Source organism: Balaenoptera borealis, assembly GCF_965194805.1.
Source record: "Balaenoptera borealis genome assembly, chromosome: 6".
Lineage (NCBI taxonomy): Eukaryota > Metazoa > Chordata > Mammalia > Artiodactyla > Balaenopteridae > Balaenoptera > Balaenoptera borealis.
Window position 1 is genome coordinate 19,790,288 of NC_138863.1, and position 18,322 is coordinate 19,808,609.

Genomic DNA, 18,322 nt, shown 5'->3' on the forward strand with positions numbered 1-18,322 from the left:
CTCATGATCCAGCTTTCCCAGGGGGCTGCGGAGGCGGATCATAAGCTAAGAGCTTCCTGCTTGAGATGCTGCAGGAAGGCAGATGTGGCATCCCTAGAGATAAGCAGCGCCTTCCATGGACTGAGTTCTGGTCTCAAGTGGTAGTGATGATTCTCAGTGTTCCCTAACACACTTCTAAAATCTCCCTGTCCTACTTCTCTTTCCACTCAAGGGTATCTGCTCTTATTTTGAACAAGTGAGGAAAACCAAGATCATGTCATATCATACTGGGTTGATGCTTTCTGCTGAACTCTCCATTTTGGTCAGAGGCAATGGAACAATATTGAGTTAAGTGATCTATATGTGCTCAAAGGCATTGCTTGCATGCCTGGGTCATAGGCTTGGGCTTATTCTATGATTCAAAGTTCCCTTGGTCACAAGAAGGGAATGGAAGGGAGTATGAATGACTCAAGAAAAATCAGCTCCACTAGGGAAATAGAGTTCAAAGACCCTCTGCACTTTTGGGATAATTAGCACATAGACAGTCCTGCAGTAGATCAGAGACAAGGCCTGGGATTAGTAGACAATACCCATTATTTGACTCTGTGTACTTCTGTAGAGGAGGAGGGACTTCTGTTACATCCCCCTGGAGGGAATAGAACTGGAGGAACACTGCTGACCCCTCCCCCTATAACCCTTACCTACTGCCTGCTCCAGCTTCCAACAAGCAAGGAGGAAGAATGACTCATCTGATTGGTGAGATCATGTCCAAGGTCATTGCTTTTGGTGGCTCTTCTCTCATAATAACTGGCTCAGAATTTGCTCTGCCTTCTCTACTTTTTGCAAGATAGATCCTTGTGTCTGGATTATGGGGGGTGGGGATGGTGGTGGAAAGGAACTTTCCTGTAGAACTTTTGGAATCAAAGAAGGTTTGAGTCATGTCCTCCAACATAGTAAACAGAGTAAACTAGAGTAAATCAAGCATAGTAAACCAGAACCCCTCTATCTGGGGGCAGGGAAACAAAGCTATTGCTTACTTCGATCCTCATCTGAGCCCTGTTTTCAATTTTGTAGCACCTGGGGGAGGGGGAAAGAAGGCATGACAATAATTGGATGTATGCCTGGTCCGCAGGCCCACTCCTAAAAGACCCTCCTGGCATAGGGTTCCTGTTGAGTGTTTTTCCTTCATCCCAGGATAGTGCTGCCATCCTCAGTGGTACCTATAAGCAGGTAGGGAGGGCAGTAAAGGGAGCAGTTGAGACCAAGAGAGGTAATTTATAATGATATTGTGTGACCAAAAGGAGAAGTGCTAAAATGCACGTGAGAATGTGTTGAGGAAGTTGGTACTGCCTGTCTTCTGCCAGTCCTGAGCTTGAATCCCAGTCCTACCTTCTTCTACCTGTGTGATCTTGCAAAACTTCCCTGACCTTTCTGTACCTCAATTCTCCAAGCTGTAAAATGGGCAAATTATAGTGCTGACCTCATGGGATTGTTTTGAGGATTAAATAGATTATTCTACAGGGTCAAATACGTAGTAAATATTGCTGCCATCATATCATCATCACCATCATTACGGCTAGCACAAATGTGGCATACCTAGAGGCAGGCTTAGGCCTGACCTAGGTGGTGAACAAGATTCAGGTTTTACTCATGCTTTGAAGGAGCTTGCAGGTAGTGTCAAGGTTCTGGACTGAGAAGTGATATACTTGCGTTCTAGTCCCAGATGTATGTGGCCTTTGTCAGTGACCTCCCTCTCTGAGTCTCAGTTTACATAGTTATAATAAGGGATTTGGTGTTCAGTGGCCCCCAAGTGCTTGTGTGGAGACTGGGGGCTGGGTTAACCACGTGAGGCTTATTTGGAAGCTTGTTACAAATGCAGATTTCCTGGTCCCACCACTCCCAGAGATTCTGATTAGGTGGGTCTGGGATGACTTGTGAGCCTGGGTTTTTACCAGGTTTATGCTGTGCTCTCCATGTACCTCCCTTGCATCTGGGGTACAACTATCACTTGGGCGTCACAGCCCCAGCTCATCTTTGAGGCTTAAGTTCTAAAATGCTCTAGTTGTGTTGCAAGATGTGTGAGAAGGGATGGAAGTAGAGGGAGATCTGAAAAACAAGTGACGAAGTGCAAGTCAGTTGGCGGAAATTTATTGAAGGATTATCCTTTACCATTTTTCTCATTCAAAAGCCAAGGGTTTCAGCCCAGATGCATAACAGACCTCCACTCTGCAGTTTACCAGAGCCAGTCTGACCCATTCTTTTCTGTTCTGAGACACAGAGCCAGGAACCGCCGTCACTGCCAACGCCAGGTCCCCGGAGAAAGAGGAACTGGCCCTGATAAGCAGGAGGAATCTTCTTCCCAAAGCCAGTTCCCAACATCTCCATTTCCCTTGGGCCAAATGCTCATTTGATTAACCAGGATCTTTGGCCACCAAGAGCAGAAAAGAGAATCCATCTTGTCCCTCTAACATGGGGTGAGGCTGCTCTCAAACCATTCCATCTCTGAGACTCTTTCCTTGGCAAACAAGATGGCTTTGCTGCAGTCCCACAGTGTTTCTCTCTTTAATCCAAAGAATGAAACAGGAAAACAAAAACAAAACAAAAAAATGGTTCCTTCCACCATATAAATTGGAGCCTCTTTCATCCATTGAATGACATGGTTTCTTTCTTCTTCCCTTCACCATGGGGACAGGGTGGAGCCCACATTCCCTCAAGGAACCCAAGGTCACGACATTCATGGTGAACAAACTGCAGCCTCTAGAATGCATTTCCAATTAACACACACAAAGCGTTTCCTACTGTCTCTTAAATTATGGTTCTATATTTATCGCTGCCAGCACACCCCTCCCTCCTTTCCCAGCTCCCCCTCCCCCCCCACGATCCCCGCTCTCCCTTTAATCATTTGCAGAAGTGTTTCCATTCTTCTTTTTTCCATTTTCAGAACCAATTTTGTTATAAGAAGAATATAATTATTGCTAACATTTTGATTTCCCTGTTCAGTGAGATTTACATGACACTGAGGTTTTGTGATATAATTCCTCATTTGCTTCCAAGTTTTCTGTCGGGCATTTAATCTGTACAGAATTTCATTATCGTCTGATTTACTGTGGCCTCAACATAAGGAAAGGCTTTTCAAGTGTCAACTTTTTTTTCTTTTTCCCTTCCTCTTCTCTCTCTTTGTCATCCTTTTACACACACACACACACACATATGCACTCTTTCTTTCTCTTCTCTCATCTTTCTCTCTCTCTCTCTTTTCTCTCCATCTCTCTCTCTCTCCCTGTATGTCATCCACCTACACACACACACACACACACTCATGCATGCATGTGCAGACACACATGCACTCTTTCCCTCTCTCTTCTCTCTTTCTTTCTGTGTCCTCTTTTCTACTTCTTCTCCACTGTCTCTCTCTCTCTCTGTCTGTCTTGTATTCTCTCCATCTATCCCTGCTTGCCCCCATTTTCAGGTTTCAGTGTTCACATCTGATGACTGACATGTTGGCTTTGTCCTCATTCCAATTCATTCCTCTATGTTGGAGCCCAATTCCCCTTCCCTTGAAGATGGGCCAGGCATTGTGACTGCAGTGACAGTGAATATGGCATATGTTATGCTGTGTGACTTCTAGGCCTGGGCTATATAAAGTGATTTGCTTTGTGCCTGGGCCTCTCTCACCCTAGGAACCCAGACTCCATGCTCTGAGTAAGCCACAGGAGGAGGATACATGTAGGGTTCTAGCCACAGCCCCATCTGATATCCCAGCTGATGGTCAGCCTCAACAGTTAGTCAAGTGAGTGAACAAGTCTTCAGATAATTCCAGCCTTCCAGCTGCCCCACCTGATGTGCAGTGGAGCAGAGATGATCTGTCCTCACTGAGACCTGTCCACATTTCAAATTCAGAGCAAAATAAGTGTTATTGTTATCATAAGCCACTAAGTTTTGGAGTGGTGTGTTACACCTCAGTAGCTGGAACACCTATCCCCTTCACCTCATCCTTCCCAACAGGTAAAATACCTTCATATTTTCTGAAATCCCTGATTCTGTCCTAAGAGCCTCCTTCCTGAGTGTTCCAGTGCTAAACTGGGTCGCTTAGGTGAATTGATCCTATGGAACACATCCTCATGTGGAAGGGAATTTACCTGTTCCCACCAGTAATTAGCTTTGCATTGCAATGGTAGCCTTGGGAATCAGTTTCTTTAAATGTAAAATGAGGACGTTGAGCTAAATAATCCCTAAGGCTTCCTCCAGTTTAGTTTGTCTCTCCTTTCCCATGGATCTGCTCTGGCATCAAGGGTGAGCCTGCTTTATAGAAGTTTAACTGCGAATGACTGATGATGGCTAAGCATCACGTAACCTCCTTTTGTAAGACTCACTGACCATTTAACAGCTGCCTACAGTGCCTTTCTCCAATGGAATGGGCGGGGGGGGGGTGCTGTGGCTTAGACACTGCAGTGAGCTCAGGGGATGGCTGCTCTGTACTGGATGTAGGGCTTTAGTCTTGATCTAACTACTTCTAGATATTTGGGAGTTGGCTTAGTCACTGGTTTTCCTCTTCCTTAGATATAGCCTAAGGTAAGTGAATCAAAGTGTTCCCTGTCTAGCCATGGAAGTTCAATGCTCCTGATTACTTCTGGGCCAGAAATGACCTATGAGGACCTGGAGGATGGATGATGTACCTCCATTCGGAGACAGCGTAGATCTCTAAAATACCCCAGAGTTCTGGACCTCTTTCTGGTCCCATTCAAAATGGGGGCCTGAGTAGTGTTTCTCCCTTCCTGTAGAAGCAGGATAGAACTTGTAATCAAGTGAGGAAACCTCATGAGCAGTATTTATGTCCAGAGAGCAATCACTCCTTAGTTTCTCCTGAGAAACAATGAACTGGCTCAAAGAGATGGGGAGAAGGCCAAAGTATGTTGTGAAACCAAAAGCAAAAGGAGAATGAAAAAGAGGTTGGAAAAATAATAAAAAGGATTGGAAATCATAAAAGTCCAAACCAACAGTGGTAATTCTGAAAAGTGTAGGATTTGATTACACTGCCTCATAAGGGGTTTAGTCCCTAACCACCCCCTCTCCGCTTTATCGATTGCCCAGGCAGAGGGTCATGGGTGCTGACCAGGCACTTCTAGTCCTGCCTTGAATCTGGGGTCTTTCTCTCACAGTAATGATGCTGAAGGTTATGACTGGTCTGAATTTACTAGCCCTCAAATGCCAGAGTTTTAGTCTGAGCCTAGAGACTTCCCTTAGTGAGCAGCTGATCTCATGTTCTTATCACAGACACTCTTGCCAAATCCAGGCATACCTTGCCTCCTCTGTGGGGCCTTTTCTGATGTTTCAACCTGTGGAGGTGTCTGAAGTCCTCAAGTTCTTACAAGACTCCTTGGTTCTCTCGATGCCTGTTACCCACGGGTCATTTTTAAATGATCTCAATATTAATAGAAATAATAAATAAAGAATAAATAAATAATAGGAAGAATAAATTCATGTCTATGGTTTAAAAAATGATATAAAGAATATATGTGAGTGTGTGTGTGTGTGTGTGTGTGTGTGTGTGTGTGTAAATCCTTTCAGAGCTATTCTGTGACAATATACATATGTACACAGAGAGAGAGAATATGTCTGGAAGTGAGGTTGGGAGAAGTGAATGAGTATGAGTCCTCTTATACACAAATGGTAGCATACTATATTTACCATTTTGCACTTAGTCTATTTTTTATTTAACCATTTATTTTGGAGATCATTTGTTCTCAGCACACTTATAATGATCTCAGTCTTACAATGGTTGGTTGCATATTTCTTACTGCATGGAAATATATTATTTATGATATTAGTCTCCATTGCTGGGCTTTTGGGCTCCAGTGACAGTAAATCATAAAGGCGAGCCTTGCTCTAGTCCTAGTCTATGAATTTGTTGGAGGTCAGGCCCATGGTTTATTCTTCCTTTATATGGCTCCCAAGCCTGCATGCAACAAAGGTCAGTAGGCATTATTAGACCACTAGTGTGGGCTCATCACTGAGTATCACTGGTAGTGGTTAAAGAGCTAAACTGTATTTGCAAATATATATCTGATAAGTGGTTAATAGCCAAAGTGTATAAAGGACTCATGCAACTCAATAGAAAAAACAAACAAACCAGTTAGAAAATGGACAGAGGACCTGAATAGACATTTTCCCAAAGACAAAGAAATGGCCATGAAAAGTACTCACTAATCATCAGCAAAATGCAAATCAAAACCACAATGAGATATCACCTCATACCTGTGAGAATGGCTGTTACCAAAAAGACAACAAATAACAAGTGTTGGCAAGGGAGTGGAGAAAAGGGAACCCTCCTACACTGTTGGTGGGAATGTAAATTGGTGCAGCCACTACGGAAAACAGTATGGAGGTTCCTCAAGAAATTAAAAATAGAGCTACCATATGATCCAGCAATTCCATTTCTGGGTATTTATCTGAAGAAAACGAAATCACTGTTTCAAAAAAATGTCTACACCCCTATGTTTGTTACAGCATTATTTACAATAGCCATGGAAACAATCTAAGTGTCCATCAGTGGTTGAATGGATAATGAAAATGTGGTATATATATACACAATGGAATACTATTCAGTCATAAAAAGAAGGAAATCCTGCCATTTGTGACAACATGGATGGACCTTGAGGACATCATGCTAAGTGAAATAAGTCAGAGAAAGACAAATAACCATATGACCTCACTTATATGTGGAACCTAAAAAGAACCCCCAAACAAACAAAAAAAACCTACTCTTAGATATAAGATTCGTGATTGCCAGAGGCAGGGGGTGGGGGTGGGGAAGATGAGTGAAGACGGTCAGAGGGTTAAAAAACCCTGCTCTATCCCTGATGCTAGTTAACCAAAAATCACAATTTGCTGCATATACAAAATTTGCAACACACACTAGGGTTCTCCTACATAATTTGTTGAAATGGAATTTTAACGGAATTAAAACCTTTGCTAAAAGGAAAATTCCTAATCTCCAGAGAGGAAAGGAATGGCCACCCAACCTTTTGGTACTCAACGTGCAAGTGAAAACAAGTGCTTTGGACACATTTGGAAAGAAAGGACGTAGCAAACACATATGTTTTTACCTCTCTCTGTCTCAGCTCATGGAAATGTTCGCACGTTGAGTCTGGGTAAGTGGCTTGGGGATTTAGGTGAGTTTCTTCGTGTGGTTAGGAGACTTGAGGTGGAGGATAGTAAAAATAATTGAAGTGTAATATTGTTGGGCAACAACTTTCCAAGAGCGTTTAGAACGCGGCAGTGCACACTCCTCAAGACCAATCCTCTGTGTCTGAGGACAGCCTACCTCAGCCCCCATAACACCCACTTCTTGTCTCCTATGGTTTCAATCTTTGGGACCTGTGTCAATTATTACCTCTCTATGAGGATGTTCTCAGTGGGGAATAAATCATGCAGAGAAATGTGAAAAATGAGAAGTAAAACGAATTTTCCTCACACCAGTCCTACTCCTCAGAGGTAAACATTTAGAGTGTTTTCTATTTTTAGAGCTTCTGCTGGTTATCTCCATAAATGTAAATTACATGCTTTTACCTCTTTTTTTGATTTTTTAGCCTTAAATAGCATCTTCTGATACTGTCATAGGTGAGAAATTTAGCTTATTTCTAGTAACGCCTCCATTAGGTATATTTATTACTTTAAACAATTTATGAAAACCTCTATTTCTTCATTGAAAAAATTAGGATGTATTTTCATTTCCCCCAAATGTACAAGGAATTCAGCATGCAGTCACTTCCTTCCACCTTTCTCTGACCACCCTCCCCACCTTCCAGCATTTGTCAAGTACACCATCCTTCCAAAATTTGCAGATTTTTAGCATTTGCATGCCATTTTGTAGTCATACGACTTAAAACAAACTTTTTATCAATGGTTATATGAATATTGAAAACCAATAAACCAGATTTGCAAAATATTATTTCCTCCAGACTTGATAATGTATTTGGACCTACAGAGAAAGAACAGAAGTTGTCTGTTGCCACTTAAAAGAAAATGCTTCAAGGCTCAAGATCCAATAGATACAGTTTTTAGATTGCACTCGTTATTCAAACTTATGCCACAGATGATGATACAAAAGGAGGAACACAAGTAAAGAATCCTGTAAGATTCTAAGATAGGTAACTGGGATTGAAGGAATATATAACATAGAAAATGACCACCTGTGTTTGCTCTTCAAGGGACTCTGGAAAAAAGAAATGAAGAAAAAGAGAGAAGAGAAGGGAGATGCTGAGCAGGAGACGGGATGGTAGGTGGGACAAGGATTTAGGCATCCCAAGTATCTAGATATAATAAAGTTTGAAGGCGGCGAAACATCTCCCCTGTCTTTTGGAGGGGCTCACCTGAAAAGCACCAACCCGGGGGTGGCCACAACAAAATCAAACTGTTGATGCCCCTCAGTTTGGGAGAGAGAAAGCCTGGATTTTGTTCTCTCAAGATGCCCTGGATTCCTGTGTAACATGAGCAGGATGTGAACCTTCAGGCTTGCAAGCGGGGATGAGAAATTGGCTAAGAGGCTGAAAAGGAGCTTACTGAGGGAATGGACGTGGATTTATGCAACAGGGCTAAAGAGACTTGTAGCTATGGAATGCGTCACCTGAGTCAAAACCAGAGGAAGTTCCAGCTAGACCTCAGCAATATCCATAGAGACAGCAGGAGCCCAGGTAGGGCCAGGCCAACCAGGGAGGGATTGTGGGCTGAAAGATGAAACCATGAGCTCTACCAGCTAATGCCCTGAATAGCCAAAGTCAGCAGATCTCCCAGGATAGAACAATCTTCCTAAAAGGTCCTTTTCTATAGCAATGGTCAACAAGGATTCAGGGGACACCATGTGGATCCAAGAACCTCTTCTCTTCCCACTGATTTTTGGACATAATAAGCCATGCTCATATGCATAAAAACCATACTGGGAAAGGAAAGGACAGGAGAGTAACAAAGTCAAAGTCTGAGATGGACCTAGAGATTATCATAAGTGAAGTAAGTCAGACAGAGAAAGACAAATATAAGATATCACTTATATGTGAAATCTAAATTATAGTACAAATGAGCTTATTTATAAAACAGAAACAGACTTGCATATGTAGAAAACAAACTTATGGTTGCCATAAAGGAAAGGGGGTGGAGGGATAAATGGGAAGTATGGGATTAACAGATGCACACTACCATATATAAAATAGGTAAATAACAAGGATTTATTGTATAGCACTGAGAGCTATATTCAATATCTTATAATAAACTATAATGGAAAATAATAGAAAAAAGAATACAGATATATACATATATCTGTATAACTGAATCACTGTGCTGTACACCTGAAAATAACACAGTATTGTAAATCAACTACACTTCAATAAAAAAAAGTCAAAGTTTGAGAACCTGAGCATTTTACTTAAAAGCATTGTTTAAATTATTGCATTTGACTGAAATGACCCAATTGGATTACATTTACTTTTTTCTTTTCTCAACACACGTGGGCATCTGGGGACGATCATATCGGTTATAGAAACACGAAGAAGCCACACTTTCTCTGCATATCTGGGTGTAGTATGAGCCTCTGACCCCAAGAGGTCTGAGTTGTTATTAGATGTTGATTTTGTAACCACCCAGAGTAGAAATATCTGGCAAACATCCTCTGGACTAAGAAGGCCTGTACTGTCCTATAACAAATTTGGGATTATTCACAGTCATGGGGGACAGGGAGAGGCTGAATCACTGAAGATTCTAACAATAATTCAAAAATCTCATTTTTGCTGAGTGTTGATCATTGACCAAATTTTCCAGTTTCTCAGAGGTTGCCAAATGGACTGATTTAAACTGTATCTCTTTATTGCCTCTATCAGAGGAGTAAAGAATCTCTGAAATAATTCAACATGATAGTAACTCCCTCTGGTCGCTGGAACTGGGAGTGGGGGTGGGAATTGAGAATGGAGGTTGAGGGCTGGCACTGGGTTGGATCTCTGAGTCACTCTAAGATGATACAGGGATTTCTCTCAAGGTACACATGACCTTCCTCAGAGCTCTTCAGTGATTTCCCAGTGCACCTAGAATAAAATCTAAGCTCCTCTCCAGGCTGCCTGCCTTCTGATCTCACTGTGTCACTGTCTTCTGCCTCACTCACCAAGCACCAGATGCTCTGTTTTATGTCAACATAATTTTTTATTTTTTATACAATTCTTAGAAAACTCCAAACTCTTTTCTTTCCCTTAAAGTCGTTTCTCTGTGTGTTTTCTTCTCAAAGTCCTCTTCACTTCTTTCTTTCCAACTATTTCTATCTCCATGTCATCTTCGATATCTCAGTTTAAATGTCTTCTCTACAGAAAAGCCTTATGTGACCTTCTTGGCCTTCCATGACCTCCCTTGACCTTCTGTGACTTTGACCCCATTATTATCTTTCACAAAACTCTAGTTATTGCCTAATTAAGCACTGACCACAGGTTGTGATGACATTTATTTATGGGTTTACTCCTTCCCCTGTCCCCTGCACAGGGATATAATCTCCCAAAAGATTACGTCTGTTCTGTTTGTCACTGTGTCTCCAGCTAGCACAGTGCTGGACATGTACTTTGCTTCCAGTAGACAATTGTTGAATGAATGAAGTGGGCAGACATTGTTTAATTCTCTGAGCTCAGTTCAGACACACGGTAGCCAAAGAGAGGAGGAGGGACAAATCATCCCAAGTCGTATGTAAACAAGAGAACACCCCTCATGGAGACTGCCTTTGTTATCCTCAGGGAGATAGATTAAGTGTGGAGGACATGATAGCTTCTCAATGGTAGAGGGAGGGTTAAAGCTGAGGAGAGAGAGAAAAGACAAATGAAGTCTACTCAAAGCAAAGCAGATGTTTCACCTCATATCCACTTTGTTTCCATGAGGAAAAGGGGGAGTGGGAGTGCTGGGAGGAGATGATGCTTATTTGCCTGGATTTCACTTCCTCCTGGGATGCCCAGTCACTGGAGACCTGGGACCCTTGGCTCCCTCCTCCCTTGATCCCTTCCTGCCTCATAAAATGAGTCATGACCAAAGTGTTTGTGCAAAGCACAAGTGAGTGGCAGAGGGAAGAGGCTGGAGAATAACTCAGGAGCTGGCTTCTGGAAGGCTCTGAAACCATTCTGACCTCCAGGGGGCAAGTGTGGCTGTCTTCCAGGCCCCAGAGGGAAGCACTGTGCTTGAATGCTAGATGCTGGGCCCCTGAGAACCTGTGGGGTTCTGGGAGAATCAGGACAACTTCTATAAATGGTAAGGTTCCTGGGACATTGGGACCATGAAGAGCAAGAGATCTCCCCTTACCCTGAATGGATAGAAACTTCACCTGAGGCAGAAAAGGGTCAAGGTAACTGGCCTTTGGCAGGATGATTGATTATTGACAGGGAGGGATATTATGGGGTGTAACACTGGAGTGACAAACAAATATACGCTGACACAGCTGCTCATATTCAACCAACAAGCACCTACTGTATAGCACAGGGGACTCTGTTCAATATTATGTAACAACCTAAATGGGAAAAGAATTTGTAAAAGAATGGATGCATGTATATTTATAACTGAATCACTTTGCTGTACACCTGAAACTAACACAACATTGTTAATCAACTATACCCCAATATAAAAAAAACACTCAAGAAATATTAACTAGGCACCTACTATGTGCCAGGCCTTGATTTTATTATTGAGAATCAGCAGTGACCAAAGAGCAAAATCTGGCCCTTATGATGCTTTTGTTCCAGTGGGCTAATGATTTATGAAGGTTCATGGAATTTATATTCTATGTCCTCGTATTTTAGGGGTACTCTAATGCTGAGAGTAAGCTACCCTATTTGGAGCTCTCTAAAAAAGTGTGATATTGGTGGCATTCAATAGTTGGAGTGACAGAGGCAGTGGCGGTTAAGATCTCCAAAGAGAGAAAAGCAGGAGAAATGGCCATTGAAGCCCAACATGGCATGGCAGTCATGACAAGTCATGACAGACGGGCACTGAAGAGCTTCTCATAGCCAGGATGAAACTGGTCCTTGGAGCACAGAGAAGCCCTCGGCAGGAAGGGAGCAGCTGGGTTTGCTTATTTGGTGTCCCTGCATACAGTGAGGTGAATTCTCCCTGCTCCTCACTCTTGCTTCCAGACCAGTTGCAATTTTGCCACCCCCTGAGAGGTACCAACATTCAATTCTGCCAGCCTGCTTTCCTTCTCAGCTTTACATCTGCCAGCTGGGTACCTGACATTCAGGGCAGGCTGTTACTGGTGCCCTTGCTCCTTTGTTCTCACCACTTGCCACTTCTTCTTTCTTATTGTTGTAGATATGATTTGTTGGATAAGGCAGAAAGGGGGTGTGCTGGGACCAGTCAGGAGGTGGGGTCTCCAGGGGATGCTGAGAAAGGATCAAGGCCCAGAAGAGTAATCATTAGTGCCCTGTCCCTCTCACTGTACTTCAGCAACCCCTTCTCAAACCACCCTCTGAGTGTTCTTATCTCCCAGAACTCTTCCTCTGATATTGAAACCACTTACTCCCCTCATTGACCACAACTTGTCTTCCTTTGCTCTTGCTCTGCTACTTGAGTGGAGTCTCAGATGGCATCACATATCTTTGTTCTCTCAAGTACACGAGTTGATAACCAATCCCCTCTGGCCCAACTTTACTTCTTTCCTACTCAACATAGACCCTGTGTTAGAACAATTCAGCTCATTGTTATAAGAGAAAAAATAAACCCCTTTTAACTTAAGCTATTGTTGTTACATTATCTGTTACTTGCAGCCAAATACTTTCCTAACCAATGTATCTGATCTCCCTGCTCCTTTTGGTTTTTGATGTTGCTATGTTGTAGCTGCTAAGAGTTCCCATGTATCTCCTCTAATAATACACCTTCTATATTTTATGAGACTGCCAGAGCTGGAAGAGCCCTTAGGAATCAACTTCCAGTGTCCTAGCTTTACATACGGTAAACTAAAATGCACAGGGGGAAAGAAATATGGAGAGTTGGTGGGACAGCCAGGCCTGGAGCTCAGAAATCTTAGAAATGAGTTGTGTTCAGTGCCAGCCATCTTTCTATCTCCTTTATTTAAAATAATAACAATGGTTGAGGGTGTGAAGGAATCCCTGCTCTCTTCTTTGTGGCCACAATGGCTGCATTGTGGACACACACTGAGTGTAGCCATGTGCCTTGAGGCTCTGACCATCTTCTGGAAAAACAGACCTTGAAAGCACGGGCAGTGATCACCACCTTGGAGAGGGGGAGGCCCCAGGCACTTGCTCACTCTGTTTTTCTCTCCGCTCCTCTAAACTGCTTTCCTGGAGACAGATTCAGCTGGTGCTCAGGGTCTTGGAATTCAGTCCCCCAGAGCAGCATTCAAGCGTGAGCTCGGTGACCACACTCTTACAGGCTCCATGAGCCCAATCTAATTAACTAGGAGAGTTGCACACACAGGAAACATGCTGCTCACCGGCTGTCCTGTTCTTTTCGTCTCTCTCTTAATCTTGACTTCTGTTAAGTCCCATTTAAGCATTCAATCTTACTTTTCTCTCCTCCATTTCCATCTGTATGTGTGACATCTTAGACACAGCCTTCACTCTTTGGACACTGAACACTTAGCAGTGACTATCATCTTATTAATTTGCTTTTTATAAATCCCAGCCTCAGGTTAAGGCTTTGAGGAGCCTGCTTCTTCTTCCAGGAAACCTCTCCTTATGTCCTTTGGCTGTTCAGTTAGTGCTATTCCAGTCTCTGCACAAACAACACCTACTTGGGCAGGGCTTTGCCCATCCCCCCAACCCCCATGCTGCCCGCCACTCCTAGCAAGGCCACTTCTTTCCCTGCTCAGTCTAGATGTTTTATTTACTTCATAGTAATTGGAACCCATGGAAATGATCTCATTTTTGTATGTTTACTTGTTTAGTTTCCACTTTTCTTGTTAGAATGCAAGTATCTCTTCTAGGGCAGATATATCCATCCTGGTGCTTCCCAGTACCCAAAACTGTGTCTGGCTTGACATAGACATCAAAAAGTTGCTTGTAGAACTAAAGCAGACTGGAGAAAATGGGAGTTTGAAATGAGCCTGTTCCATACCATGGGTTGCCTATGCTGTGGGTATAGGGCAGTCATCAAACACCAAGGACCAGCCCTCACACCAACTCTTAGTCTTAGGTGCCCAGTACAATAAAGGACGTCATGCAGTGACTTTCCTCTAACCCCCTTCCTTCCCAGTGTTCTTTTCCACACACTTGAGTTATCAGATGTAACTCACAGATGTTAAAGCAAGGCTTTTTATATCCATTCCCACCCAAAGAGTGGTTGTTTTTTTTTTTTTTTTGGTTCCTTTTCTACGATTGGGGAGATCTCTTTTAAAATCTTGATTAGAGGTGCATGCTCTCACTTGCTGGCAGCTAATCCCACCTCCGCCTGATTGAGCTCTTTTGAGAAAGCATTTCTCCTTCTCCCCTTGATCTGCCTGCACTGGAAACCCTCAGGCAGAGTTCCCATGATTCTCCTTGAGAAACCATAACTTCTTGCATGCCTCCACAGATGTTTGGGTGGATTTCCAACTTGGCTGCACATGTCCCCTTGTATTAAACCCAATCTCTTCAGTGTGATCTCTAAGAGCTACCTCTCTCCACACCCTTACTTCCCCAGCCCAATTTCACCATGTACCCACCTCCCACCACTTGCAGCTCTCCTAAAATGCTTCCTGGTCCTTGTCTGCATGACTCAGCCTCCATGCGTTCCATTCACTGCCCGTCATCACAACCTGCAGAGAACTATCTTGGCCTCTCCTTATTATGACTTTCCCCCTCATCCACAAATCCATACTCAAAAATTCATCCTGTGGGAGAGCTTTCTTGATTCTCTCTCTCTGACTTTCCCTGCTTGACTAATTCCAGCGACCTCTCCAACGTATCTGTCTGTCTGCACAGAGCTACCTCAACAGGGTACCAATGTGCCCAGATGTGGGTGGGGACCAGATTTTGGGTCCCCACTTAACCTTCTTATTTGATGAAATTTTCTTCTAGGTAAGAGATTTGATTTTCTGAGTCTGGGATGGCAACATGTCTTTTTTTTTTTTTTTTTTTTTTTTTTTTACTAATCCCCTTTCTCTTTAGTGGGCATCAGAGTGGAATATAAATAGGAAGACCGTAAATGAGTAATCATCATAATCCCAGGCTTTATTCCTCATCATCATTCTTGCCACTGATCCGCTCATCCTCTCCATAGTCCTGTGGCTGACAAGCTGCGACTCAGAGAAATGACCTTGAGTCAGACAGTAACTCTTCTTCTTAAGGCAACCCAGCACAGCTTGGCGGGAGGGGGCAGAAAGGGGAAAGAGCCTCTGCCCTCAGGGGTCTTACAGTTTATGAGAAGAGGAATCAGCAAACAGACAAAGGAAAACACATAAGGGGGCTGTAGGGAATGGCTTGAAACCCGGAATCTTGGCTCTTGGCTCTTTGTTTCACCAACCATTGACTCTCCTGGCAACTGTCTAGGAATATTTCAGCGTCACTTGGGTAGAGCCCGAGAATGAATCAAACGTCTCTTTTCATAGACCCACCGGGCTGGGCCGAGAGCTGTGAAGGTCATTCTGTCCATTCCCTTGCCCCTAGGCCAGACCACATCAATTCAGCCTGCCTAGTCAGGGACATCTCCTGTTTCCAAACCTCATCGGAGACAGATCCTACCCAGCTCTCTCTGTCTGCTCTTCCTGCCCGGTGGTTTTGAGCGTTGGTAATGAATGACTGAGACGGCTGCATTCCTTGGACAGCCTCGTAGATTTGTCAAGCACTCCCGGGGAGGGAACTCAAGGGGATCTAGAGGCAAAGGCCTGTGTGGGTCTGCTGAGCCATACTCAGCTTTTCCATTGGGCCTCTCAACTGCATTGTGTCTGTGCTCCAAAGTGGGGAGGTGGGTCCCATTTGCAAGGAGATGAACGCTTGTGTTTGACTTATTGCTCTGTCAGGGCCTAGAAGCCCTGGCAGAGAATATGTCTCTTTAATTTGGAAAAAAAGAGGACTTTGAATTCCACCTGCTTGCTCAGTCTTCAGCACGTCTTCTTCTTCTACCCTACTTCTCTCTTCTTGCCTCTCTCACATGTCAGAGGAATGAAGGGGCAACACGGGGTTGCAGGACTTACTGACTGCCCTGTCTTTGCTTAGGATGCCGCAGTTTTGACGTCCTACCTGTAGGACAACACAGGGTGCTGTCAGCTGATACTGCTTCAGAGGCTCTGAAAGGAAGAAGAAGTGGTCTGGGTGAAGAGGTGACATCAAATGAACAGAGTGTTGATGGAAGGCTAGGATTTATGTATTTTTAAAAACAGACACCTCTGTATAGCACAGGGAACTCTACTCAATACTCTGTAATGGCCTATATGGGAAAAGAATCTGAAAAAGAGTGGATATATGTATAACTGATTCACTTTACTGTACACCTGAAACTAACACAACATTATAAACCAACTATAGTCTAATAAGAAAAAAAAACAACAAAAAAACAGATACCTCTGTCAGATATTATATGTCTTTGTTATGGAAAATTACATTCCTTCCAGATCACTTTAGCTTTTCCCATTCTGAAGAGGGACATTGTAGAGCTGGGTGGTCAACTGTATAGCTACTGATGGCAAAAAAGAAGTCATGGCCATCACACATGCTGTTTCTTCTGCTGGGACGTGTTCTTCACCCTCACCCCTCCACCACACCTCTAGCCATGGCTGGCCCCACTGCCTTGGAGCCTTCAGGTCTTACAAAGATGCTGCTTCTTCAGCCCAGGTAGCTGCTTCTCCTACGTGCTGCCATTTCAGTCCCATAAAAGAAGGGCTGGGAGAAAGTAGTCACACAGAAACCAAGAGGGGAGGGGACTTTAGGAAAGAAGTGCCTCAATGAAGTCATTAAGAGTTGAGAAGTTTGGATTGGGTTTATAATTCAGCAGGAAATCAGTAATTTCTTTGAGAGAAATTTCAGGGTTTATAAAGTCATAAACTGGACTATAGAAGGTTGAGAGTGAATGAGAATAAATTGTAGACAGTGCATTCAGACAACTCCTTCAAGAAATGACTTGTGAAAGAAAAAGGGCACAAAGGCAGTAGCTAAATAGGGATACGTGAAAAAGGAAGAAGACTTATTTAGGTATTTTTAAGATGGAGGTGACTTGAGAAATCTGTAGTCTTGGGATAGGCGATATTTTGTATATTCTCTGTTTACCACATCCAGATCCACTCTTTACCCTTTTCTACCCTGCTGTGTGCATTGAGAGGCTGAACTTTTGTGACTATGTTAAGGGGCCCCTTGTGACCTGGTTTCCAGTTGGGTTTGGCCAGTGGAAAGCACCAACAGGAGATCAGAGACAGGGAGAAGGAGTTTGGGGTATCTGCTCCCTTGCCCCTGTCCTTGCCTGGCTAAGGTTTGGCAGTGGACCATGATTCTCTATTAAAGGACACAACTCTTGCCAAGCAGCTCTCTCCTGTAGCTACAGCTCTAACTTTCTACTAGTTCTGTTAACAGCTTCCTTTCTCTTTGCTTCTTCAAGCCTAGGGTGGTATGGGGTTCCTGCTGTTGCTAGTCTTGGGAGCTTCACCAAGCCCTTCTGATTTTCCTTAACTCTGACCACACTCATGAAAGTAGTCCCTTTATTAAACTCTCCTGAATTACCCCATTTGAGTATGTCATCTGTTTCTTGTTGGGGACTTGACTGGAAAAGGCGGGGAGGTGATTAAAGGCTCTGTTTTCATTATAAGGCTCCAGAGAATGCTGAGAACATGGAGCAAACACACTAGAAAAACTGTAACAATAGAGCTTGAAAAACAATAGAAATGGGGGAATTTTATTCAAAATGGTATTGTTGGTTCACATCTTGAGGCCTTCACTCTGCTTGGACACATCCCAGTGATCAATAAAATACCAGACATGTAGATGTGGCTGAATCTCCAGCCCAGTGAAGCCACAGGTCAAAAAAAACCAGGCAGAGACAGCTGCATATTCAATACGGCTAGTGTAATAATGAGTATAAAGAGCCTTATCTCTGCCTTGGTTATCAAGTCATAAAGAGGCTGGAGAAAATTCAGCAACCTGAGTCTATAGCTTATATAAAACTACATGCCTAGGGAAGCAGGAGAAGACAGAACTGAGTTAAGACCTGGGTCAAGACACCTACTGGCTTGAAGATTAAATCTGTGATAACCCTAATTTCACACAAAGATGGAAATTCCAAGCTGCCCATATATAACCTGGTTCTGAAACGGACTCATACAAGGTGAACTTGTAAACCAAAATTCTGAAATACATGAGGAATATTAAGATAGGTACCTAACAAAATAAAAAACAGAAAAATAAATTAACCT

At 43.3% G+C, this 18,322-nt stretch overlaps 2 long non-coding RNA genes across 2 annotated transcripts in view; both read right to left on the reverse strand.

Annotated features, from left to right (window-relative positions):
• LOC309630651 overlaps window positions 1–9,342 on the reverse strand; it is a 109,082-nt gene extending 99,740 nt beyond the window's left edge. The window contains exon 1 of the long non-coding RNA XR_014245864.1: window positions 6,706–9,342. This is a non-coding gene — a long non-coding RNA (uncharacterized lncRNA). The remainder of the gene's footprint in view (window positions 1–6,705) is intronic.
• Window positions 1–18,322, reverse strand: part of LOC309631385 — a 657,985-nt gene that overhangs the window by 471,427 nt on the left and 168,236 nt on the right. The gene's annotated exons all lie outside the window — the stretch shown is intronic.